Here is a 26,615-nt window from a genome sequence, read left to right on the forward strand (position 1 = left end):
ACAAATTAGTGCTGGAGAGATGGCTTAGTGGTTAAGGCACTGTGTGTAAAGCCTTAGGACCTAGGTTCAACTCTCCAGAACCCACCTAAGCCAGATGCACATGGCACATGTGTCTAGAGTTCCTTTATAGTGGTTGGAGGCCCTGGCTCTCTTCCTCTCTCAAATATATAAACAAATAAATAAATGAAAAATTTAAAGCATTTAAATATTTAATTTAAACACACTCCAGACACATGTGCCACTTTGTGCATTTGGCTTTACATGGGTATTGAGAAATTGAATGAACTCTGGTCAGCCAGTTTTTCAAGCAAGTACCTTTAATCACTGAGCCATCTCCTCAGTTCTTTTTTCTTTTTTTTCTGCAAAAAATTTTTTGTTTATTTATTTGAGAGAGACAGAGAGGGACAGAAAGAGGCAGATAGAGAGAGGGAGAGAGAATGGGCACGCCAGGGCCTCCAGCCACTGCAAACAAACTCCAGACGCATGCGCCCCCTTGTGCATCTGGCTAACGTGGATCCTGGGGAGTCAAGCCTCGAACCGGGGTCCTTAGGCTTCACAGACAAGCGCTTAACCGCTAAGCCATCTCTCCAGCCCCTCAGTTATTTTTTCTTGCTTGTTTTTATTTTTATTTATTTGAGAGCAGCAGACAGAGAAGGCAGCAGAGAAAGAGAGAGAGAAAGAGAGAATGGGCATGCCAGACGTATGCAGCCCCTTGTGCATCTGGCTTACTTGGGTCCTGGGGAATGGAGCCTCGAACCAGGGTCCTTAGGCTTCACAGGCAAGCGCTTAACTGCTAAGCCATCTCTCCAGCCCAGTTCTTTTTTCTTTTTGGATTTTCAAGGTAGGGTCTTACTCTAGCCCAGGCTGGCCTGGAACTCATATTGCTCCTCCTACCTCTGCCTTCCAAGTGCTGGAATTAAAGTATGTACCACCACACCCAGCTAAATTTGCCTTTTTTTTTTTTTTTTTTTTTTTTAAGGTAGGGTCTCACTGTAGCTCAGGCTGACCTGGAATTCACTATGTAGTCTCAGGGTGGCCTTGAACTCATGGTGATCTTTCTTTTATCTCTGCTTCCCGAGTGCTGGGATTAAAGGTGCACACCACCACGCCTGGCCAAATTTGCCATTTTAAAGGTGCTTTCAGGCCAGGTGTGGTGGCCCATACCTTTAATCCCAGCACTCAGGAGGCAGAGGTAGGAGGATTGCTATGAGTTTGAGGCCACTCTGAGACTACATAGTGAATTCCAGGTCAGTCTGAACTAGAGTGAGACCTTATCTGAAAAAACAAAAGTTTAAAAAAGAAAAGAAATAAAATAAATAAAAGGGGGCCGGGTGTGGTGGTGTACACATTCAATCCCAGCACTTGAGGGGCAGAGGAAGAGGATTGCCCTGAGTTCGAGGCCACCCTGAGATTACACAGTGAATTCCAGGTCGTCCTGGGCTAGAGTGAGACACTACCTCAAAAAAACCAAAGTAAATAAATTAAAAATAAAAGGGACTGGAGATATGACTCTGGTTATGGTGCTTCTCTTCAAAGTGTAAGGGCCTGTGTTTGATTCCCCAATACCCATGTAAAACCAGATGCACAAGGTAGCACATGTGTCTGGAGTTCATTTGCAGTGGCTAGAGGCCTGGCATGCCCATTATCTCTATTTGCCTATTTCTATCCCTTTATCAAATAAAAACTAATTTTTTTTTAAAAAAGCTGGGTGTGGTGGTATATGCCTTTAATCTCATTTGGGAGGTAGAGGTAGGAGGATTGCTGTGAGTTCAAGGCCACCCTGAGACTACATTGTGAATTCCAGGTTAGCTTGGGCTAGAGCAAAACATAAAACTCTACTTTGAAAAACAGACAGACAGACAAACAAACAAACAAAAAACCAAGGTGTAAATCTAAGCATGTCACTCTGCTCAGAGGGCTATAGAGATTCACCTCCTAAGCTTCGCTTCCTGCTTTTAGCCTTCCCTTCCCCTGCCCCAGACACACAGCTCCACTCTGTCTAGCTTGTACTTCTCTGATTTCACCCGGTTCTAGGCACCTGGCCATCACATGCTGTTCCTCAAACATGCCAAACACATTCCATGGCAGGATGAGTACTCACTGTTCTTCCTGTAGGGAACTTCTCTTCAGGGTCCTGGTGACTTCACCGTCCCTGTGGGGATGAGGTCCTTCAAGCGTCGTGTCACCTCTGTCCCCTCATCCTGCTTGTTTTCTTCTTAGCATTTATCAGCAACTGACATACTGCCAGTCACTGTGTCATCCCAGGAGAATGTAAACTCTAGCAAGGTGCTGGGATTGAAAGTAGCCACCCATGCCCACCAAAGTTCAAGGGTCAGAAACTTAATATGCAATGCAATTGTGTGGGAGGTGGGGTTAAATAACACACTACGTCCCATTCATGAACAGAATGACTCTAGGAACTGTAGAGTGCATTAGTTACTGAGTGGACTTGTCATAAAAGAAGCCTGGGCCCTCTCTTGCCTTTCTGCCACCACTTGCAATGGGCTGACACAGCATGAAGGTATTTGCCAGATGTGCACTAGGCTCCTGGACATCCCTGCCTCTAGGGCTATGAACCAAATAAATGACTGTTATTTATAAAGTATTTTTGTTGTTGTTGTTTGTTTTTATTTATTTGAGAGTGACAGAGAGAGACAGAGAAAGAGAGAATGGACACACTAGGGCTTCCAACCACTGCAAATGAACTCCAGATGCATACGCTACCTTGTGCATCTGGCTTACGTGGGTACTAAAGAATAGAGCCTTGAACCAGAGTCCTTAGGCTTCACAGGCAAGAGCTTAATCGCTAAGCCATCTCTCCAGCCCTATTAAGTACTTTTTAAAAACTCAAAAAACTAAATAATCTAACAACCTCAGGCCAAGCATTGCTGTGTATGCTTTTAATCCCAGCACTCAGGAGGCAAAGGTAGGAGGATCACCATGAGTTCGAGGCCACCCTGAGACTCCATAGTGAATTCCAGGTCAGCCTGGGCTAGAGTGAGACCCTATCTTGAAGAAAAAAAAGAATGTTCCATGGAAATGCATAAGGGTCTACCTAGAAGCCATAGATTATTAATAGTAATATTTTAGTCCCAGGGGTGGATACTTTCCAGTGAGTTGTTGACCAGGGAGCCTCCTGATGCCCTCAAAACATTACAGGCCGTTGCCAAGGCTCTTGGTTGCCCACCAGAGCTATATGGTAAGAGCCTATTGCTGAAGACTTCACATATTTATGTTACAGAAAACTGAGGCTCACAGAACCAGCACCAGAGACTGAGTGGAGAATCAGGATGAAAGTTTATTTTCACTCCAGTGTGGTCCTAGTGGAATAACTTCCAAAGCCTGGACCCTAATTTTCTTTTTTTTTAAATATTTTTTTAATTGACAACTTCCATAATTGTAAACAATATCCCATGGTAATTCTCTCCCTCCCCGCACTTTCCCCTTTGAAACTCCACTCTCCATCATATCCCCTCCCCCTCTCAATCAGTCTCTCTTTTTATTTTATTTTTCAAATTTTTATTAACAACTTCCATGATTATAAAAAATATCCCATGGTTCATGGAAAATGCTAATATAAATAAATAAATAAATAAAAATAAAAATAAAATCCCATGGTAATACCCTCCTTCCCCCCACTTTCCCCTTTGAAACTCCACTCTCCATTATATCCCCTCCCCATCTCAATCAGTCTCTCTTTTATTTTGATGTCATGGTCATTTCTTCCTATTATGATGGTCTTCTGTAGGTAGTGTCAGACACTGTGAGATCATGGATATCCAGGCCATTTTGTGTCTGAAGGAGCATGTTGCAAAGAGTTCTACCCTTCCTTCAGCTCTTACATTCTTTCTGCCACGTCTTCTGCAATGGACCCTGAGCCATGGAAGGTGTGACTGAGACATTTCAATGTTGAGCACTCCTCTGTCACTTCTTCTCAGCACCATGGTGCCTTCTGAGTCATCCCAAGCTCACTGCCATCTGAAAAGAGAAACTTCTCTAACCAAAAGTGAGAGTACTATTAATATTTGGGTATGAACATTAAGAGAAGTGCTTACTGGGTGGTTTGGTGAGCATAGTATATACATTTAGCCAGACACCAGCAGACATTACACTCCTAGGGCTCATGACTACCCCTGTTGTAAGTTTTCAGTATCAGGGATAAATTCCCTCCCATGGAGTGGGTCTCCAGTCAAATTAGAGGGTAGTTGGTTTCCCCCATAAAAGATGTGCCACTATTGCACTCATTGGCTCATTTGCCCTGGCTGGCCAAATACAAGGCTTGCAGTGTCCACCGTTGGGTATCTTCACTGGTGATTTCTCTCTCTCTTATTGAAGTGCATGCAGCATGGCTTTTTCCAGCTTTCTGTCAGCTAGGCTACATGGAGGAGGTTTACAGCTCAGCTCCAGCAGGATTTCTCAGTGGCCTTGCAGCCCAAGTATGTGGAGTCTTCAGCAATTGGATCTTACCATCTATTCCTGGTGGGAAACCAAGGGCCATGGCAATGTGGACCCTGATTCTTGATGGTCTAGAGCTTATATACCTTATCTTGGACCACTCTCATTACTGTTAGGTCAGAGCTCAGAGCCACAGACTAGTGCCAGAGACCTTGAGTATGAGATAGGCAAGTTTTACAGAAACAGGAAAATGGTTAGCCGACAGATGCTTGCAGCTGTGCTATGGAGATCAAAAGGAAACAAGATGATTTACAGAACAGGATAGGAGCTGCAACACAGATCATGGGCTACATATAAAACAAACAAACAAACAAACAAACAAACTAGGGCTGGAGAATTGGCTTAGTGGTTAAGCGCTTGCCTGTGAAGCCTAAGGACCCTGGTTCGAGGCTTGATTCCCCAGGACCCACATTAGCCAGATGCACAAGGGGGCGCATGTGTCTGGAGTTCATCTGCAGTGGCTGGAGGCCCTGGCATACCCATTCTTTCTCTGTCTGTCGCTCTCAAATAAATAAGTAAAAATGAGCCAAAAAAAAAAAAAAACCCAAAAAACTAGTGTTGGACATAACCAACACAAAAGACTATACAGTACAGAGCCAGTACAAAAGTCTATAGAGTACAGGACATAACTTTGGGGCAGGGCCTTCTAAATCTGTACTTCACGTTCCATATCACTTGGGTTGCAGGTCACTGAGAAATCAAGCTCAAGCTGAGCTGAAAACCTCCTTCCTGTTGACTAGCTCAGTGTGCTGGAAAGAGCTATGCAGCATGCAGCCTTTTGAGAGACAGAAGTCACCAATGGTGTTAACCAGTAATAGACTCTGCAAGCCTTATGACTTGCCAGCAAGGCCAAATATACCAACTGATGAAATGGTGGCATGTCTATTATGGGAGAAACTGAGGGGAATACATGCCTGGTACTGCAAACCTAGTGAAAAGCCTATGGCAGGGGTAGTCATAAGGCCTAGGTGACTAATGATTACTGTTTTCTGGCTAAATGGATATATTATGGCCACCAAACTGCCCTCAAAACGTTTTGAGTTTATGCCCATATATTAATGCTGCTCTTACTTTTGCTTAGAGAAACCTCTCTTTTCAGATGACAGTGAGCATTGGAGTAACTCAAAACTGATCACAGTGCTAAGAAGAAGTGACAGTGGTGGGTTCTGCTCTATCACACCCTCCAAGGCTCAGAATCTGTGGTAGTCAGCTTTGTGTTGCTGGAATGAACATCCAAACCACAGGGTTTATGGAAGGAAGAGATTTATTTCAAGCTCACTAATCAAGGGTGGAAATTTCATCAGAGGAGGAAGAAGCTGCTTTCATACATCCAAGCAGAGAGAAAAACTGTGGCAAGAAAACACCAAAAGCAACAAGCGCAAATGGGCAGCAAGTAGCAGAGACCCTTGACAGGACTCAGAGTGCTCTGTATACCTTTTGGCTAGAACTCAGATCTGCCCACAGTGATACCTCCTCCAGCTAGGTGGCTGGAGACGAGCTTTCATAAAACACCTGACAGCACTCAGGAGGCTGAGGTAGGAGGATGGCTGTGAGTTTGAGGCCAGCCTGAGACTAGAGTGAATTCTAGGTCAGCCTGGGCTAGAGCAAAACCTTCCCTCGGAAAAAACAAAAAATACCCATGTCTATGAGGAACGACATACATTCAAGCTACTCAGTGTCTGTTGCCGAAGAGGTAGCACAAAAAATGCAAGAGCCAAAGGAGGGTATAATGCAATCTTCCAGACACAAAATGGACTTGGTGTTCATGACTCATTGTGGATAACACTACCTACAGAGGTAGGAGGATATCTGTGAGTTTGAAGGCAGCCTGGGCTAGAGTGAGATACTACCTCAAAAAAACAAAAACAGCCGGGCATGGTGGCGCACACCTTGAATCCCAGCACTTGGGAGGTAGAGGTAGGAGGATCACTGTGAGTTTGAGGCCACCCTGAGACTCTGTAGTGAATTCCAGGCCAGCCTGGGCTAGAGTGAAACCCTACCTTGAAAAACCAAAAAAAGGGCTGGAGAGATGGCTTAGTGGTTAAGTGCTTGCCTGTGAAGCCTAAAGACCCCGGTTCGAGGCTCGGTTCCCCAGGTCCCACGTTAGCCAGATGCACAAGGGGGCGCACGCATCTGGAGTTCGTTTGCAGAGGTTGGAAGCCCTGGCGTGCCCATTCTCTCTCTCTCCCCCTCTATCTGCCTTTCTCTCTGTCTCTGTCGCTCTCAAATAAATAAATAAAATTTAAAAAAAAAAAGAAAAACCAAAAAAAAAAACCCCAAAAAACAAAAAAACAAAACAAAACAAAAACAAGCCAGGCATGGTGGCGCATGCCTTTAATCCCAGCACTTGGGAGGTAGGAGGATCGCCATGAAACTCAACAAAACAAAGAAAACAACAAAAGAAGAATATTGGGCTGGAGAGATGGCTTAGTGGTTAAGATGTTTACCTGCAAAGCCAAAGAACCCCAGTTTGATTCCCCAGGACCCATGTAAGCCAGATGCACAAGGTGGCACATGCATCTGGAATTCGTTTGTAGTGGCTAGAGTGGCACTGGTTGTGCCCATTCTCCCTCCCCCCACTCAAATAAATAAATAAATAAAATAAAGAATCTTAGGCGTGGTGGCACATGCCTTTAATCCCAGCACTTGTTGGGAGAGATAGGATGTTCACCATGAGTTCAAGGCCACCCTGAGACTATATAGTGAATTCCAGGTCAGCCTGGGCTAAAGTGAGACCCTGCCTCAAAAAAATGAAAACCAACAACAAAAAAAGCTTAGACTTATGACCAGGATAAAGGAGTGCCAGGAATCCCAGGCCAACCTGGGCTATGGAATGAATTCCAGAAAAGCAAGGTTTTATTTTAAACCACAAAAATCAAAAGCTTAGACCTTTGTGGGGAACGGCACATCTCAATGGCATCAGTTTCATTGCACTGATGTCACGGCTCTACCACTCTGTTTCTAACTCAGAGCTTTGTAACTGGCCTGCCTCAACCAGGGAGGAGCATGTGCATAGCGAGGATTATCACTCCACAGAACAAAGATTTCTTTCTTGGATTAACCTCGATGTCTGCCAAGTGCCAGGAAGGGGAATGGGAAAAGAAAAACATTGTGCTTCTTGCCACAATATACATAATATGTATTTCAAATGTCAAAAAGTATATGTTTATATGAATGTACACACACATAACATTGCAGAAAAAAAAAGTTAAGAAGAAAATATTTCAAAACTGTTAAGTGCAGGGCTGGAGAGATGGCTTAGTGGTTAAGGCGTTTGCCTGCAAAGCCAAAGGATCTCGGTTCGATTCTCCAGGACCCAGTAAGCCAAATGCACAAGGGGGTGCAGGCATCTGGAGTTCGTCTGTAGTGACTGAAGGCCCAGGTGTGCCCATTCCCTCTCTCTCCCTCAAATAAACAAAGTATATACATATATAATAAGTTATATATATATACATACAAACGTTGGGCTGGAGAGAGAGCTTAGTAGTTAAGGCATTCGCCTACAAAGCCAAAGGATCCTGGTTGGATTCTCTAAGACCCACATTACCCACATGCACAAGAGGGCGCATGCATCTGGAGTTCGTTTGCAATGACTGGAGGCCCTGATGTGCCTATTCTCCCCCCCCCCCCCCACCTCTCTGTCTCTTTCTCTCTCTCAAGCATAAGGGCCTCTGTGGAGAAAGACTGCCAAGTTCAATTCCCCAGAACCCACTGTAAAAAGCTGGAGAAAGAATGTGGTGGTGCACATCTTTAGTCCCAGCACTTAGAAGGCAGAGGTAGGAGGGTAACTATAAGTTCAAGGCCAGCCTGAGAGTACAAAGTGAATTCCAGATCAACTGGGTCTATAGTGAGACCCTACCTCAAAAAATAAACCAACAGGGGCTGGAGAGATGGCTTAGCGGTTAAGCGCTTGCCTGTGAAGCCTAAGGACCCCGGTTCCAGGCTCGATTCCCCAGGACCCACGTTAGCCAGATGCACAAGGGGGCGCACGCATCTGGAATTCGTCTGCAGTGGCTGGAAGCCCTGGAGCACCCATTCTCTCTCTCTCTCTCTACCTCTTTCTCTGTCGCTTTCAAATAAATAAATAAAAATACCCCCCCCAAAAAATAAAATAAAAATAAATAAACAAACAAACCAACAAATAAAAAGCTAGTTGATGCTACTCATGTCTGTAGCTCCAAACTGAGGGAGAGACCCTGAATCAAGGATATGTGCAATGGATGATGGGGATTCTGCTCTTTGCCCTAAAAGAAAAACAAGCAGAGAAGTTGATGGTAAACCAGGAAAAGGAAGTTGCTGCTGCTGGTCACCATTTGGAGGTGCAGTTGGTGTGGAGGATGTTGACTTATCAGATCTGTGACACCACAATGTTATTCAAGTGAAATTCAGACAGGCAACATGATGTTAGGCGAGCAACTAAACCTTCAGTTTTAGGTGAAAAAAAGTTTTTTGTTTTTTTTTTTTAAACCACAGTGTATACTATTCTACCTAGTGTTAACTTCATAAAAGAACTTGTGTCCTTAAATCATAAGTTACAAAACTTCAGATTTAAAAAACTTCAGAAGGTCTGGTCTCAGATGAAAACTGCCCTTTTGCATCCCTTTTGTTAGACTGGGGAATGACTATGATGAATTTGTTAGTTCTTGGCAACCTAGTCAATGATGTACAAGCTCATATGTATCTTTATCTATGTGGGTCTTTCTGTTAAAAACACAGCAAGGCCATTGTTTACAGCCCCTCACTGCTGAGGTAGGGTCTTACTGTAGCCCAGGCTGACAACTCACTATATAGTCTCAGGCTGTCCTCAAACACATTGGGATTAAAGGTGCACGACCCCCGCCCCTCTTGCTTTTCTGATTCCAACTAAAAAAATTGTAACTCCCCTCACACCCCTTTGGATGCTGGTTAGAATTCTAAGCATGCTCTCCCTGACACCTTGGGGTTTCTACCTCTATAGTCCCAACCTTAAGCCCCTGATCAGGCAATTCTCTTACAGGGACCCTTCCCACTCTGTAAATCTTTCTAAATCTCCCTAATAATACCTATTTTGGAGGGTTGGAGAGATGGCTTAGCAGTTAAGGGATGTGCCTGAAAAGCCTAAGGACTCACTCAATTTCAATTTCCCAGTACCCACATAAGCCAGATGCACAAGGTGGCACACATGTCTGGATTCATTGACAGTGGCTGGAGAACCTGGTGCATCAATTCTCATTCTTTTTCTGCTCTCTCTGCTTACAAATAAATAATTTGTTATTTTTATTATTTTTTTAGAATGGGACATGTTGGCGCATGCCTTTAATCCTAGCACTTGGGAGGCAGAGGAAGGAGGATGCATGTGAGTTCGAGGCCATTCTTAGACTACATAGTAAATTCTAGGTCAGCCGGGGCTAGAGCAAAACCCTACCTTGAAAACAAAAACAAACAAAAAACCCAAAAATCTATTTTGGAGAAGCCAAGTATGGTGGTGTACACCTTTAATCCTACCTCGGGGGGGAAAAAAGTATTTTGTGGGGCTGGAGAGCTGGCACTTGTCTATGAAGCATTAGGATCTAGGTTTGAATTCCCACTACCCAGGTAAGACAGATGCACAAGGCGGTGCATGTGTCTAAAGTTCATTTGCAGTGGCTCTATCTGCTTCTTTCTCTCTCAAATAAATTAAAAAAAAATTATTTTGGGGGCTGGAAAGAGATGGCTTAGCAGTTAAGGTATTTGCAGGCAAAGCCAAAGGACCCACATCAAGCCAGATGTTCAAGGTGGCACACGTGTCTAGAGTTCATTTGCAGTGGCTAGAGAGGTCCTGGCACACCTATTCAGCCTGCCTCTTTCTCTCAAATAAATAAAATAGTTTAAAATCTATTTTTGCTCTGTTCAAAAAACAAACAAAAAGCCAGGCGTGGTGATGCGCACCTTTTGCTCCCAGCACATGCGAAGCAGAGGTAGAAGGATCGTCCTGAGTTCAAGGCTATCCTGGGACGATAGTGATTTCCAGGTCAGCCTGCGCTGGAGTGAAACTCTACCTCGAAAAATCGAAAGGCCATGTACACTCAACTTTGTATTCCCCACAGCAGACCCAGGGTGACGGGGATCTCTTTCCCTGTCCCCTGAATTTTCCCTGCTTCCTGCTCTGCAAGGGGATGCAGACTGTTCCTCTTAAACTTCGGGTTTCGTGGCTCCCAAAAGGAGAAGCGAGTCCTCCAAGACGTGGTGCGGGCACACCGCCTCGACGCCCCCGCGCTGTCGGTCCCTGACTCTGACCGAAGAACTTCCTGGCCCCCAGCACCAAAGCAGAGACCGGGCTGCTCAGCGGCCAGCGCCAGCCCCACTCCCGTCAGCCTCAGCGCGGGGCGCAGCATTGCGCCGCCATCTTGTGCTCCGGGTGGGCTGCCGCGTCAGCAAGCCTCGGGGGACTCGGCGTAGGCAGCAGCCCTGGCCGGTGAACCCCACACCGACCGCGGGGCCGCGCTCCGGACACACGGAAGGCCCTTTCCAAGATCGCACAACTGGGCGGAGGACGGCCTCCTAGTACTGCAGCACACTTCACTTCGGAACATGCCGACCAACACGCGGGCTCACGCGACCCCTGGCGGCGGGCGCCTCTTCTGGTGTCGCCGTCTACGACCCTGGTGGCAATTCTACTTCCGGGTCAACTGGGCGGCTGGGACGCTTGCGCAGTGGGCGTGGGCGTGGGCGTAGCCTGGTGGGGCGGGCGTGGAGGACTGAGCCCATCAGGGCCGGGTGGGTATGGGCCCTACCCTTTCAAGATCAAGATCGTGTTGCAGGGAAGAAAACCTAGTCTCTCATTCTCCTCGCTAAACCCTGGTGGAGATGAGATTAGAAGCCCTTTGCCCCCTGTCAAGTAATATGACATTTACGCTTAGCTTCATAGCTGCGACTTAATGAATTTTCAGTCTACAGTTCTTTTTTGTTGCTGAAGATTTTTATTTTTATTTATTTATTTTCAGGGAGAGAGTGAGAATGACAATGGGCTCGCCAGAGCTACTGCAAAGGAACATCACATGCACATGCATGCCCATTTGCGCTTTATGTGGGTACTGGGGAATCAAACCCTAGTCATTAGGCTTTGCAGGCAAGTGCCTTAACTGCTGAGCCATCTCTTCAGCCCTCCCCCCGACCTTTGGGTTTTTCTTTTTTGGGTTTTCGAGGTAGGGTCTCACTCTAGCTCAGGCTGACCTGGAATTCACTCTGCATTCTCAGGGTGACTTTGAACTCATGGCGATCCTCCTATCTCTGCCTCCTGAGTGCTGGGATTAAAGGCATGTGCCACCATGCCTAGCAAGCCTTCTTCTTCTTCTTCTTCTTCTTCTTTTTTTTTTTTTTGAGTTTGATTGGAGCTCTTTATTGTCAATTTGAAATCTAAAAAATATTTTTTATTTTTTGTTTATTTTATTTATTTATTTATTTGAGAGAGAGAGAAAGGCAGGCAGAGAGAGAGAGAGAGAGAGAGAGAGAGAGAGAGAGAGAGAATGGGCACGCCAGGGCTTCCAGCCACTGCAAACGAACTCCAGACTCGTGCGCCCCCTTGTGCACCTGGCTAACGTGGGTCCTGGGGAACCGAGCCTCGAACCGGGGTCCACAGGCTTCACTGGCAAGCGCTTAACCGCTAAGCCATCTCTCCAGCCCTAAAAAATAATTTTTTAGCTAGAATAAATAAATCATGCCTTGAATTTAAAACATCATGTACTGGTCTGGGGGAGATAGCTCAATGGCTTAAAAGTGCTTGCTTGTAAAGCCTGATGACTCAGGTTTGATGTTCCCCATACCTATGTAAGGCCAGACACACCAAGTGATACACATGTCTGGGTTTTGTTTGTAGTGGCAAGGGACCCTAGCATTCATTCATAAAGTTAAAAAAATTGTATACCAACAAAACATGCTTATAATGTTTAATTTATTGTCAGATTGACTGGATCTAGAATCACCTAGGAAATGAGCCTTTGGACATGCGTGTGTGGGTTAACTTAATTAAATAACATAAATTGAAGTGGGATAACCCACGTTAACTTTGAGCGGCACTGTTCCCTCCAGCTTGGATCCTGGACTGAATAAAAAGGAAACACAGGGCTGGGGAGATGGTTCACAAGGTAAAGTACTTGTTTCCAAAGCCTGCTGTCCTGGGTTCAGTTCTCCAACCACCCTTGTAAACCTGGATGCAGAAATTGGTACAAATGTCTGGTGTTTTTTTTTGCAGCAGCAACAGATTTTGGTGCAGGGGGTATGCATGCACAGATAAGTGGTTTAGCAAGCCTTTTTTAATTAACTTAAAAAAAAAATTTTTCTTAGATTTTTTTTTTTTTACATTTCCGTATACTCTGTAGCAGAAAACTTCAGGTTTGCTGAGATGAACTTCCAGACCAGGCACAGTTATGAAGGAAGATATATTTATTGAAGCTTACAGTTCCAGGGGAAGTTCCATCAATGGCAGAAGAAGATGGCCTATTCACAGGACCAAGGGGAGGGGAAGGGGGGGGAGGAGAGAGAGAGAGAGGTGTACAAGCCTAAAAGTCAAAAGCCACAGCACTCTTCAGAACTGCAGCCAGTTGCACTTTGCATATCTTTAGATTGAAATCTGAAACCCACCACCACACCTTAAGATCCACCCAGTGACACTGCCTCCAGCCAGGTGGCTGCAGATGCAAACTAAAAACAAATAAAAACCTGAACATATTGGGGGCCATCTATTCAAACCATCACGTTCTGCCTCTGGCCTCCAATAGATTTATAACCATTACACATTGTAAATTGTACTCAGTTCAATTTTAAAGGTCCCCACAGTCTTGACTAATTTAAGAGAGTAAGTCCTGTAAAATCAAATAAGTTAAATACTTCCAGCATATAAAGGCACAGAGTAAACATTTTCAACTGGTGTAAGGCATAGCAGAGAGAATAAAGCAATGCAAACTCAACCACCATCAAACAAACATCAAACTTCTGTAGTTAGTTCAATACAACCAGAGACTGATAGTCTTGAGATTTTTCAATTCTGCCCCTCCAACTGGGCAGAGTAGCCAGGGAATACTTCCATTCCAAGCCAACAGTGAGCTCCATAACCCTTGTATAGTCCTGTTATATCCAAAATATCTTCAGGTCCTCATGAAAACCACAGTCCATCTTCCAAAGGCTCTTTCAGCCTATCAGGCCATCATGCCCTGCCTCATGTCACATCTCCGCAGCGGCTTCTGGAATTGCGTACAATTCACAACCACTCCATGCATTTTTCATGCTTCTGAAGCCAATACCAGGTGTGCAGGACACAGCCATATTCTTAATTCAAAGATGAAATAAACCATAACCTTAAAAAACAGGTTCCTTCTCTAGTCAACTATTTCCAAAAGAGTTTGTATTTCTATGAGAGTCCTTCCTCAGGCATCCTTTCCATTGTATTAATGAAAAGCAGTTGGACCACCTTCCTTAAGATTGCTAATGTGTTTGATGATAGCAGGTTCAGTAACCTTAAACCAGTCTCAGTGCCTGTAATTTTAACTTGCTTGAGGTTTTCCAACTTAAAATTTTAAATCTCTCAGTTCAATATCTTTAGCCAAGCCCATCAGTCCATAACAAATTTAACCTTCATCAAACTCGCTAGGCCCGGGCAGCAGGATGCAGCCAGCCTTTATGCCAGTAGCCCAGTTCCAACAAAGTCCTCTGCAGTCTTTCCTTCTCCTTAGAAAACTCATAAGCCAAGCCTTGAAGTTCAATATTGTCTACACTTAGAATTCTCAAATCCTCATCATAATAGTCCATAAAACGTGGCTTGCCACTCCAGAAGGCATCTTCCTTTGCAAGCACCAAGTCCATGCCCATTTCTCCAAAACAAAGGTTCCAAAAGATTAACATCCACATGGTCAGGTTCATCTTAGTCCATTCCTCAGTACCAAATTCTATAGCAGATAACTTCAGGTTTGCTGAAATGAACTTCCAGACCAGGCACAGTTATGGAGGAAGGGATATTTATTGAAGCTTACAGATCCAGGGGAAGTTCCATAAGTGGCAGAAGAAGATGGCCTACCTTCACAGGACCAAGCAGAGAGAGAGAGGGGGAGGGGGAGAGGGAGGGAGAAGTATAAGCCTAAAAGTCAAAAGGCACAGCACACTTAAGGAACTCCAGCTAAGCACACTTGGTGTTGCAGTCCGGTTCGCATTGCTGGTAGAAATCACCCAACCAAGAGCAGCTTCTGGGAAAAAGAGAATTATTTTTGCTTATAGGCTCGAGGGGAAGCTCCACGATGGCAGGGGAAAATGATGGCATGAGCAGAGGGTGGACATCACCCCCTGGCCAACATAAGGTGGACAACAGCAACAGGAGGGTGTGCCAAATATTGGCATGGGGAAACTGGCTATAAAGCCTATAAGCCCGCCCCCAACAATACACTCCCTCCAGGAGGCATTAATTCCCAAATATCCATCAGCTGGGGAGCTAGCATTCATAACACCTAAGTTTATGGGGGACACCTGAATCAAACCACCACACTTGGCATGTCTTTAGATTGAAATCTGAAACCCATCACCACACCTTAAGATCCACCCACTGACACTGCCTCCAGCCAGGTGGCTGCAGATGCACGCTACAAACAAATAAAAAACTAAATATATTGGGGGCCATCTATTCAAACATCACACACTCCTTTTGGGTTTTTCGAGGTAAGGTCTATTCTACCCCAGGCTGACCTGGAATTTACTATGCAGTCTCAGGCTGGCCTTGAACTTACAGCAGTCCTCCTACTTCTGCCTACCAAAAGTGAGAGTAGCATGAATATAAGGGAACATTAAGAGAAGTGCATACTGGGAAGTTTGATAAGCATAGTATATACAATTAGCCAGACAGCAGCAGATGTTACTTTACACCCCTAGGGCTCATGAATACCCCCGTTTTAAGTTTTCAGTATCAGGGTTGTGTTCCTTCTCATAGAGCAGGCCTCCAGTCCAATTAGAGGACAGTTGGTTTCTACCATGACAGACGTGCCACTATTGCACCTGTTGTCCAGCCTTAATTTTTAAAAAATATTTTATTTTTGTTTAGTTATTTATTTGACAGAGAGATAGAGGGAGAGAGAGGAGAGAGAGGGCGCACCAGGGCCTCCAGCCACTGCAAATAAACTCCAGATGCATTCACCCCCTTGTGCATCTGGCTAACATGTGTCCTGGGAATTGAACCTGGGTCCTTTAGCTTTGCAGGCTTAACTGTTAAGCCATCCCTCCAGACCAGCCCTAAAGTTTTATTTATTTATTTATTTATTTTTGTTTTTATTTATTTATTTGAGAGTGACAGACAGACAGACACAGAGAGAGAATGTGCATGCCAAGGCCTCCAGCTACTGCAAATGAACTTCAGACATATGAGCCACCTTGTGTATCTGGCTAACATGGGTACTGTGGATACTGGGGAACTGAGCCTCAAACTGGGGTCCATAGGCTTCACAGGCAAGCACTTAATCACTAGGCCATCTCTCTAGTCCCTGTTTATTTATTTTTGAGAGAGAGGAGAGAGAGCGAGACAGGAGAGAATAGATGCACCAGGGCCTCCAGCCACTGCAAACAAACTCCCAGGCACATGTGCCACCTTACATGGGTCCTAGGGAATTGAACCAAGGTCCTTTGGCTTTGCAGGCAAATGACTTAACCGCTAAGCTGTCTCTCCAGCCCAAGCCCCCCCTTTTTAAAAAATTAATTATTTTTGTTTTGTTTTTGTTTTTTGAGGTAGGGTTTCACACTAGCTTAGGCTGACCTGGAATTCACTATGTAGTCTCAGGGTGGCCTCGAACTCACTGCAATTCTCCTACTTGTGCCTCCTGAGTGCTGGAATTAAAGGTGTGCACCACCATGCCTGGCTAGATTAATATCTTTATTTACTTATTTGCAAGGAGAGAGACAGAGAATAAGAATAATGGGAGAGAATAGGAAGAATGGGAGAGGGGAAATGTGCACACTAGGACCCCTTGCCACTATAAATGATAGCAAGCACATTTAACCACTTAGCCTTCTCTCCAACCCCCAACTTTTTTTTTTTTTTTTTTTTTTGAGGTAGGGTCTCACTCTAGCCCAGGCTGACCTGGAACTCACTATGGAGTCTCAGGGTAGCCTCGAACTCATGGCGATCCTCCTACCTCTGCCTCCCGAGTGCTGGGATTAAAGGCGTGTGCCACCACGCCTGGCTTCCACCTTTTTGTTTTTAATTTTAAATTTTATTGACAACTTCCATAAATGTAAACTATATCCCAAGGTAATTCCTTCCATCCCCCCACTTTCCCCTTTGGAACCCCATTCTCCCTCATATCCCCCCTCAATCAGTCTCTCTTATTTTTTATCTTATTTTATTTTTTTTCAAGGTAGGTTTTACTCTAGCTCAGGCTGACCTGTAATTCACAATATAGTCTCAGGGTGGCCTCGAACTCACAGCGATCCTCCTACCTCTACCTCCCAAGTGCTGGGATTAAAGGCATGTACCACCACACCTGGCTTTCTCTTTTATTCTGATGTCATGATCTTTTCCTCCTATCATGATGGTTTTGTGTAGGTAGTGTCAGGCACTGTGAGGTCATGGATATCCAGGCCATATTTTTGTGTGTCTTGTGGAGCACGTTGTAAGGAGTTCTACCCTTCCTTTGGCTCTTACATTCTTTCTGCCACCTCTTCTGCTATGGAACCTGAGCCATGGAAGGTGTGATTGAGATGTTTCAGTGCTGAGCACTCCTCTCTGTCACTTCTCAGCACCATGGTGCCTTCTGAGTCATCCCAAGTTCACTGCCATCTGAAAAGAGAAGGTTCTGTAGCCAAAAGTGAGAGTAACATTAATATATGGGTATTAACATTAAGAGAAGTGCTTACTGGGCAGTTTGATGAGCATAGTATATACATTTAGCCAGACACCAGCAGAATTACACCCTAAAACTCATGACTACCCTGTTGTAGGTTTTCAGATTCAGGGATGTATTCCCTCCTATGGACCAGGCCTCTAGTCAAATTAGAGGGCTGTTGGTTTCCCCCATAACAGACATGTCACTATTGCACCCATTGGCTCATTTTGCCTGGCTGGCCAAATATAAGGCTTGCAGTGTCCACTGTTGAGTATCTTCACTGGTAATTTCTCTCTCTCCCATTGAACTGCATGCAGTGTGGCTTTTTCCAGCTTTCTCTCAGCTGGTCTGCATGCAGGTGGTTTTCAGCTCAGCCTCAGCAGGATTTCTCAGTGGCCTTGGAGCCCAAGTAAGTAGAGTTTTCAGCAATAGGGTTTAACCATATATTCCTGGCCCCACCTTTTTCTGAGATAGCATCTCATGTAACCTAGGCTGATCCTTGAACTCATTATGTGATGAGGATGACCTTGAGCTTCTGATTCACCTGTACCTATCTTTTTTTTTTTTTTTTTAGGTAGGGTCTCACTGTACTCCAGGCTGACCTAGAATTCACTATGTAGCCTCAGGGTGGCCTCAAACTCACAGCGATCTTCTTACCTTTGCTTCCTGAGTGCCAACACCCCCCGGCTCACCTGCATCTATCTTAGGGCTGGGGTAACAGGTGTGTATCCCTATGCAGGGTTTCCTGTTCTTTCCTCAGATACATAGTGAGTTCAGGCCAGCCTGGGCTACCTGAGATCCTGTCTCAAAACAACAACAACAACAAAATAAAAAACTCAGGGACTGTGGAACTGTCTCAGCCATTAAAGGAGTTTGCATCCAAAGGCAGCTGGCCCAGATTCAATTTCCCAGCCACCCACATTAAGTTGGGTGGGTTGTGGTAGAGACCTTAGTTTGCTTATAGACAACACACACACACACACACACACACACACACACACACGCACGCATTCATGTAAATACATAAATACATTTTTAAAAATCTAATAAGCTGGGTGTGATGGCACACACCTTTAATCCCATTACTCAGGAGGCTGAGGTACAAGGATCACAGTGAGTTCAAGACCACCCTGAGACTACATAGTGAATTCCAGGTCAGCCTAGGCTAGAGCAAGACCTTACCTTGAAAAAACAAACAAGAAGAATTATAGAAGTAATTTGGCTAAAGTCATAGAAGTAGCAATGTTCATACCAAGTTGGGAGGCTCTGGCCTTAACTAGTACTTGTGAGGTATGAAGACTCTGCTCTGAGTAAGTCCTTCCTTCTGGAGGTGTGAAGAAATGATCCATGTTCATTCTTGTTGCAGCCTCCTGTGACATGTGGTGAGATGGGCCCAGAAGCAGGAGCTAGGTGGGAAGAGAAGAATTGGACCCCAAAAGCACCAGCTTTCATTTCTCTCTGCTTGACAGCTGCCAGCAGCAGCAGGCAGGTTGAAGCAGCAGGTGGCACCGTCATGATGCACGCATGGGGCATCAGTACTCTGCATTACAGCCTGTAGGCCTGAGGAGTGGGGGTGCCTCTGCCCTTGGCATCAGCCAGTGATACAGTTCTCAACAGCTCTCTGGACTCCTGGCAGCCAGCACCTGAAATTTATTTTCTCTGGATCCTTACAGCTTTTTTATTTATTTATTTATTTATTTATTTTTTGAGGTAGGGTTTGCTCTAGCCCAGGTTGACATGGAATTCACTAAGTAGTCTCAGGGTGCCCCTCCCACTCACAGCGATTCTCCTACCTCTGCCTCCCAAGTGCCGAGATTAAAGGTGTGCACCACCATGCCTGTCCTTTCAGATTTTAAAATTATTTTTTATTTATTTATGAGAGAGAGGGAGATAATGGGTGCACAAGGGCCTCCAGCCACTGCAAATGAGCTCCAGACACATGCACCACCTTGTGCATCTGGCTTATGTGGGTGTTGGGGAATTGAACCTGGGTCCTTTGGCTTTGTAGGCAAGTGCCTTAACCACTAAGCCATTTCTCCAGCCCTTACAGCTATTTTTTTTTAAAAAAAAATACTTAGTTTATTTATTATTTTATAGAAAGGTGAGGAGGTGGGGGCTCAGGGGTTGAGTAGGGTCTCTTACTGTTGCAAACTCCAGATGTGTGTGTCATATTGTGCATCTGTTTTTTTTTGTTTGTTTGTTTTGTTTTTCGAGGCAGGGTCTCACATTAGCTCAGGCTGACCTGGAAATCACTCTGTAGTCTCAGGGTGACCTCAAACTTATGGCAATCCTCCTACCTCTGCCTCCCGAGTGCTGGGATTAAAGGTGTGTGCCACCACACGTGGCATTTATTTTTGTGTGTGCATCTTGTTTTATGCGGGTACTGGAGAATCAAACCCAGGCAGTCAGGCTTTTCAAGCAGATGCCTTTAACTGCTGAGTCATTTTTCCAGTCCTGTTTCCATGTCTTTAAAAAAATTTTTTTAGGGCTGGAGAGATGGCTTAGCAATTAAGCGCTTGCCTGTGAAGCCTAAGGACCCCGGTTCGAGGCTCGATTCCCCAGGACCCACGTTAGCCAGATGGACAAGGGGTTCGTTTGCAGTGGCTGGAGGACCTGGCATGCCCGTTTTTTCTCTCTCTCTCCCTGTCTTTTTCTCTCTGTCTGTCGCTCTCAAATAAATAAACAAAAAATATTTAAAAATTCTTATTTATTTGAGAGAAAGAGAGAGGCAGGTAGAGAGAATGGGTGTGCCAGGGCCTCCAGATGCTGCAAATGAACTTCAGATGCATGTGCCACCTTGTGCATCTGGCTTACATGGCTCCTGAGGAATCAAGCCTGGGTCCTTTGGCTTTGCAGGCAGGTGCCTTAACTGCTGAGCCATCTCTTCAGCCCCCATCTTCTCTTTCTGCAGAGGCTTGAGTGGTTTCATGCTGAGATCTACAATTCTCAAAAGACATGTAGAAAGCTGGGCGTGGTGGCGCACGCCTTTAATCCCAGCACTTGGGAGGCAGAGGTAGGAAGATCACCCGGAGTTCGCGGCCACCCTGAGACTACACAGTGAATTCCAGGCCAGCCTGAGCTAGAGTGAGACCCTACCTCGAAAAACAAAAACAAAAACAAAACAAAAAAAGACATGTAGAAGGAGAACCAGGTGTAAAGCAGGCCTCGTGCTGAAGATCCTGGCTATGCAATGACACAGCACCCTGATGACAGTGGAATCCTCATGTGGAACTGCACTCAGCCAGGGTCATATTGGCAGCCAGTGGCCAACCCTCCTAGCCAGCAGCACACAGCCACAGGCACAATGGAGCATGTAGTAGGGTGAAAGACAGGAATGAAATCATTTCCTCAAGTGTTGTTGCCCATGACTTCAAGCCTGACCATGGTAGGACCAGCAAGAAATGGCTTAACAGTGGCCAGGAAGTCAGAACCCATGGACAGAGAGGCAGGGTCAGGGTAGTTTGGGCCTAGACGATATCTACATACAGGTTACTTTGCTTGCTTGTAACTGGGGCCAGCTCAAGGGGGAGGGTGTGTCAGTGGGGTGACCACACAGCCATAACGAAGTCATTGAATGTGCTGTCTTATGTTGTGTCTGAGTAGATTGCACTGGGTCATGGCCATGGAGGAGAAGAGGCAATCAGAAGATGCCCTCGGCTACTGGCTGCTGCTAACTAGGGAGGTGCTGTATATGGTGGCACTGGCTGAAGTGGAGGACATGGCTGTCATCATCACAGTGATGTGAAGAAGTGTGTGGCCACTAAATGCACAGACCCCCGTGCAGGGTGGCTGTCCCAGATCTGCAGACCGGAGTATCTTCATTTTCAGGAAGTGTGATGGTTAATTTCGGATTGTCAACTTGACAGGACTTAGAATCACTATGGAAACAAACACCTAGGCTTACCTGTGAGATATATGTATATTTTTCTTTTTTGTTCATTTTTATTTATTTATTTGAGAGCGACAGGCAGAGAGAGAAAGAGGCAGATAGAGAGAGAGAGAACGGAATCCAGATGCGTGTGCCCCCTTGTACCTCTGGCTAACGTGGGTCCTGGGGAATCCAGCCTCGAACTGGGGTCCTTTGGCTTCACTAAGCCATCTCTCCTATTTTTTTTTTTTTTTTTTGTTTTCCGAGGTAGGGTCTCACTGTAGCCCAGGCTGACCTGGAATTCACTATGGAGTCTCAGGGTGGCCTCCATCTCACGGTGATCCTCCTACCTCTGCCTCCCGAGTGCTGGGATTAAAGATAAATGCGCCACCACACCTGGCTTTTTTTTAATGTGTATATTTTTCAAATGAATGTGCCAGGGCTTCCAGCCACTGCGAACGAATTCCAGACACATGCGCCACTGTGTGCATCTGGCTTTTGGGGGGTACTGAGGAATCGAACCTGGGTCCTTTGGCTTTGCAGACAAGCGCCTTAACCACTATGCCATCTCTCTAGCCCTTGTGAGATAGTCTCCACATTAGGCTAATTAAAGTGGGAGGACTCAATCTTTTTTTTTTTTTTTTTTTTTCTGAGGTAGGGTCTCACTCTAGTTCAGGCTGACCTGGAATTCACTATATCGTCTCAGGGTGGCCTGGAACTCACAGTGATCCTCTTGCCTCTGCCTCCCAAGGGCTGTAATTAAAGGTGTGCGCCACCATGCCCGGCTCTTGGGAGGACTCTCTTAACTGTGGACAGCACTATTCCATAGGCTTGGGTCCTGGACTGAACAAAAAGGAGAAAGAAGCTGAACACCAGCATTCATCCCTGTTTCTTCATTGTGTGTTTGAATGTGATTGGTTGATTCAAGCCCCCCTGCCATTCCTTCCCTACCATGATAGACTGTAACTTTGAGTGTGAGTCAGATACTTTGTGATAGAAATGCAAAAGTACTGAATACAGGGAGAATTTGAAATTGGCAAAACACAGTAGGATTGGTGTGGTGCAGTGGCTGCACATTGCTGATAGCAGAGCTGAAACTGCTGCTCCCTAGACAGGCCAGACTGAAAACTGGGAGCCCTGGGTATATTGGTCATTGCCCATGGTATGTTGAGGGTGTGTCAAGGGTCTGCTGTGCAGGTGGTGGTTATGGGGATATTCCAGGGATGCCTCATGCCCAGGCCCTACATGACAATCCCAGATTGTCAGCCTTGTCTTTTTCTTTCTTTTTTTTTTGGATGTATTTTCTTTTTTTTTTAATTTTCACAATTTTTATTAACATTTCCCATAATTGCAAAAATATCCTGTTGTAATACCTTTCCCCCCCGCACTTTCCCCTTTGATATTCCATTCTTCATCATATTACCTCCCCATCTCAATCATTGTACTTACATATATACAATACCAACCAATTAAGTGCCCTCCTCCGTTCCTTTCTCTTCCCTTTTTTTTAAATTTATTATTTATTTGAGAGCAACAGACACAGAGAGAAAGACAGAGGGAGAGAGAGAGAATGGGCGCGCCAGGGATTCTAGCCTCTGCAAACGAACTCCAGACGCGTGCGCCCCCTTGTGCATCTGGCTAACGTGGGACCTGGGGAACCGAGCCTCGAACCGGGGTCCTTAGGCTTCGCAGGCAAGCGCTTAACTGCTAAACCATCTCTCCAGCCCCATTTCTCTTCCCTTTATATCTCCTTTTTAACTTACTGGCCTCTACTACTAAGTATTTTCTTTCTTACGCAGAAGCCCAATCATCTGTAGCTAGGATCCACATATGAGGGAGAACATGTGGTGCTTGGCTTTCTGGGCCTGGGTTACCTCACTTAGTATAATCCTTTCCAGATCCATCCATTTTTCTGCAAATTTCATAACTTCATTTTTCTTCCGCTGAGTAGAACTCCATTGTATAAATGTGCCACATCTTCATTATCCACTCATCAGTTGAGGGACATCTAGGCTGGTTCCATTTCCCAGCTATTATAAATTGAGCAGCAATAAACATGGTTGAGCACGTACTTCTAAGGAAATGAGATGAGTCCTTAGGATATATGTCTAGGAGTGCTATAGCTGGGTCATATGGAAGATCAATCTTTACCTGTTTTAGGAACCTCCACAATGATTTCCACAATGGCTGGACCAGATTGCATTCTCACCAGCAGTGTAGTAGAGGGGTTCCTCTTTTTCCACATCCCCGCCAACATTTATGATCATTTGTTTTCATGATGGTTGCCAATCTGACAGGAGTGAGATGGAATCTTAATGTAGTTTTAATCTGCATTTCCCTGATGACTAGTGACATAGAACATCTTTTTATTTTTTTTTTTATTTTTTATTTTTATTTTGGTTTTTCGAGGTAGGGTCTCACTGTAGCCCAGGCTGACCTGGAATTCACTATGGAGTCTCAGGGTGGCCTTGAACTCATGGCAATCCTCCCACCTCTTCCTCCTGAATGCTGGGATTAAAGGCATGAACCACCATGTCTGGCAGAACATCTTTTTAGATGCTTATATGCCATTTGTATTTCTTCCTTTGAGAATGCTCCATAGCCCATTTTTTGATTGGCTTATTTGATTGCTTATTATATTACCTTTTGAGTTCTTTGTATATCCTAGATATTAATCCTCTATCAGATATACAGCTGGTGAAGATTTTTTCCCATCCTGTAGGTTGTCTCTTTGCTTTTTTCACTGTGTCCTTTGCAGTGCAAAATCTTTGTAATTTCATGAGGTCCCAGTGATTAATCTGTGGTTTTATTGCCTGAGCAATTGGGGTTGTATTCAGAAAGTCTTTGCCAAGACCAACATGTTGAAGGGTTTCCCCTACTTTTTCCTCTAGCAGTTTCAGAGTTTCAAGTCTAATGTTAAGGTCTTTAATCCATTTGGACTTAATTCTTGTGCATGGCGAGAGAGAAGAATCTGTTTTCATCCTTCTGCAGATATATATCCAGTTTTCAAAACACCATTTGCTGAAGAGGCTGTCTCTTCTCCAATGAGTATTTTTGGCATTTTTATCGAATATCAGGTGGCTATAGCTACTTGGGCTTATATCTGGGTCCTCTATTCTGTTCCACTGATCTACATGTCTGTTTTTGTGCCAGTACCATGCTGTTTTTGTTACTATGGCTCTGTAATATAGGTTAAAATCAGGTATGGTGATACCACCAGCCTCATTTTTGTTGCTCAGTATTATTTTAGATATTCGAGTTTTTTTTGTGATTCCAAATGAATTTTTGGATTGTTTTTTCTATTTCCATGAAGAAAGCCTTTGGGGTTTTGATAGGGATTGCATTAAATATGTAGATTGCTTTAGGTAAGATTGCCATTTTCAAAATATTGATTCTTCCAATCCAGGAACAAGGGATGTTTCTCCACTTTCTAGTGTCTTCTTCAATTTCTCGCTTGAGTGTTTTAAAGTTCTCATTGTAGAGATTCTTTACTTCCTTGGTTAGGTTTATTCCAAGGTACTTTATTTTTTTTGATGCAATTGTGAATGGGAGTGATTCTCTGATTTCATCCTCTGTGTGTTTGTTGTTAGCATATATGTAGGCTACTGATTTCTGTGTATTTATTTTGTATCCTGCTACATGGCTGTAGGTTTTGATCGGCTCTAACAGTTTGCTAGTAGAGTCTTTAGGATCCTTTATGTATAGAATCATGTCACCTGCAAATAATGATAACTTGATTTCTTCCTTTCCAATTTGTATCCCTTTTATGTGTGTCTCTTGCCTTATTGCTATGGCTAAGACTTCCAAAACTATATTAAATAAAAGTGGGGAAAGCGGAAACCCTTGTCTTGTTCCTGATTTTAGTGGAAAAGCTTCCAGTTTTTCCCCATTTAGTAATATGTTGGCTGTAGGCTTGTCATAAATAGCTTTTATTATATTGAGATATGTTCCTTCTATTCCCAGTCTCTGTAGGAGTTTTATCCTAAAGGGATGTTGGATTTTGTCAAATGCTTTCCCTGCGTTTAATGAGATGATCATGTGATATATGTCCTTCAACCCATTTATATAATATGTTACATTTATAGATTTGCGTATATTGAACCATCCCTGCATCTCTGGGATAAAGCCTACTTGGTCAGTGTGAATGATCTTTTTGATATATTCTTGTATTCTGTTTGCCAATATTTTGTTGAGAATTTTTGCATCTATGTTCATGAGAGAGATTGGTCTGTAATTTTCTTTTTTTGCTCTATCTTTGCCTGGTTTTGGTATCAGGGTGATGCTGGCTTCATAGAAGGAATTTGGTAGAATTCCTTCTTTTTCTATTTCCTGGGAAAGCTTAAGAAACAATGGTGTTAGCTCTTCCTTGACGGTTTGGTAAAATTCAGCAGTGAATCCATCTGGGCCTGGCTTTTTTTAGTTGGGAGATTATTGATAACTGTTCAGATGTCCATGCTTGTTATAAGTCTGTTTAAGTGATTAATCTCATCTTGATTTAATTTAGGTAGGTCATATAAATCAAGGAAATCATCCATTTCTTTCAGATTTTCATACTTGTAGAGTATATGCTTTTATAGTAAGTCCCTATGATTTTTTGAATTTCTCTGGAATCTGTTGTGATGTTACCTTTTTCATCTCTAATTTTATTAATTTGTGTTTCTTCTCTCTTTCTTTTTGTCAGATTTGCTAATGGTTTATCAATCTTGTTTATCCTTTCAAAGAACCAACTCTTTGCTTCATTAATTCTTTGAAATTTTTTTTTGTTTCTATTTCATTAATTTCTGCCCTAATCTTTATTATTTCTTCCCGTCTACTGATTTTTGGTTTGCCTTGTTCTTCTTTTTCGAAGGCTTTAAGGCAAAGCATTAGGTCCTTTACTCGCGACCTTTCTAATTTCTTAATATAGGCACTTAAGGCTATAAATTTACCTCTTAGAACTGCCTTCATTGTGTCCCAGAGATTTTGGTATGTTGTGTTCTCATTATCATTTGACTCTATAAATTTTTTGATTTCCTTTTTGATTTCTTCATTGACCCATTCATCATTTAGTAGTGTATTGTTTAGTTTCCATGATTTTGTGTATGCTCTATAGCCTTTCTTGCTACTGATTTGTAGTTTAATTCCATTGTGGTCAGATAGAATGCAAGGAATTATTTCAATTTTCCTGAATTTGTTAAGATTTGCTTTGTGTCCTAATATATGGTCTATTTTAGAGAATGTTCCATGTGCTGCTGAAAAGAATGTATATTCTGCAGCCTTTGGATGAAATGTCCTGTATATATCTGTTAAGTCCATTCCTTCTATGACCTCATTTAGTCCAGATGCCTCTCTGTTTATTCTTTCCCGGGATGACCTGTCAATTGATGAGAGTGGGGTGTTAAAGTCACCCACCACCACTGTGTTTGGTGTTATCTGTGACCTTAGTTCTAATAGTGTTTGTTTGATGAATTTGGGAGCCCCCATGTTAGGTGCATATATGT

Source organism: Jaculus jaculus, chromosome 6 (genome assembly GCF_020740685.1).
Source record: "Jaculus jaculus isolate mJacJac1 chromosome 6, mJacJac1.mat.Y.cur, whole genome shotgun sequence".
Taxonomy (NCBI): Eukaryota; Metazoa; Chordata; class Mammalia; order Rodentia; family Dipodidae; genus Jaculus; species Jaculus jaculus.